The sequence below is a fragment of the Alligator sinensis genome, unplaced genomic scaffold (assembly GCF_000455745.1).
Source record: "Alligator sinensis unplaced genomic scaffold, ASM45574v1 scaffold566_1, whole genome shotgun sequence".
NCBI lineage: Eukaryota > Metazoa > Chordata > Crocodylia > Alligatoridae > Alligator > Alligator sinensis.
Window position 1 is genome coordinate 28,502 of NW_005842017.1, and position 798 is coordinate 29,299.

Below are 798 nucleotides of genomic sequence, written 5' to 3' on the forward strand. Positions count from 1 at the left end.
TATTCTTCTTCCTTCTCCACCAACAAAACATCAGTTTTTACCCTGAAAAGGTCCAGATTCAGAAGCATTACAACAAGATATGAAAAGTCAGAGGGCCTGGAAAGCACCACTAAGACCCATTACATGGCTGACAGACATTTTTAGCAAGCTTCCCTAGGTTAGAGCTGTCCCACAAATTGTGTGCTCACTGGCACAGTATTGAGTGCTTATTGAGGGTATGGCTTCTGAAATGGTTCTCATTACTGTCCTTGCACATGTTTATAAAGAAAGTGTCCAGCAACAGCTATACTAGATTCATTGCCAACACCCGTTCTCAGCCAAATCAAAGCTTAAACCCCACCCCACCCTAAAAAATCCTATCATCCATTCAGAAAAATGTTTTTCTTCTCAAACTGACAGATGCTTATGACAACAAAGTTTTAGTTGTTGCTGGATTGCAGAAGCAAATTACTTAACTCTGCATGTAAAATATCAGTTGGCATTTTGCAGCAGCATTTTCTCCCTGCTAATTTAAGAGGGCAATTTTCTGTTTTAGCAACAGGCTCCACTGTGAAAAACATTTTCTCCTTTAGGAACACAAGTTACTGTGCATTCTCATTTCTGGGCTTTTGTTTTTTGTTTGTTTGTTTTGTTTTAACTGTCCCTAATACTCCAATCTAGCAAGTGTCAAGTTACCAATATAAAAGTAAGAAACTTAGATTTGTTCAATGTGTGTTCTAGATATTTATTAATATATAGTAATAGTAATATATATAATAAATAATAATAATATATTAATATATTTATTAATAACTTTGG

At 35.2% G+C, this 798-nt stretch overlaps 1 protein-coding gene across 2 annotated transcripts in view; it reads right to left on the reverse strand.

Moving 5' to 3' along the window:
- The window catches only part of UBE2F (ubiquitin conjugating enzyme E2 F (putative)), a 43,704-nt gene that overhangs the window by 21,599 nt on the left and 21,307 nt on the right, over window positions 1–798 (reverse strand). The gene's annotated exons all lie outside the window — the stretch shown is intronic.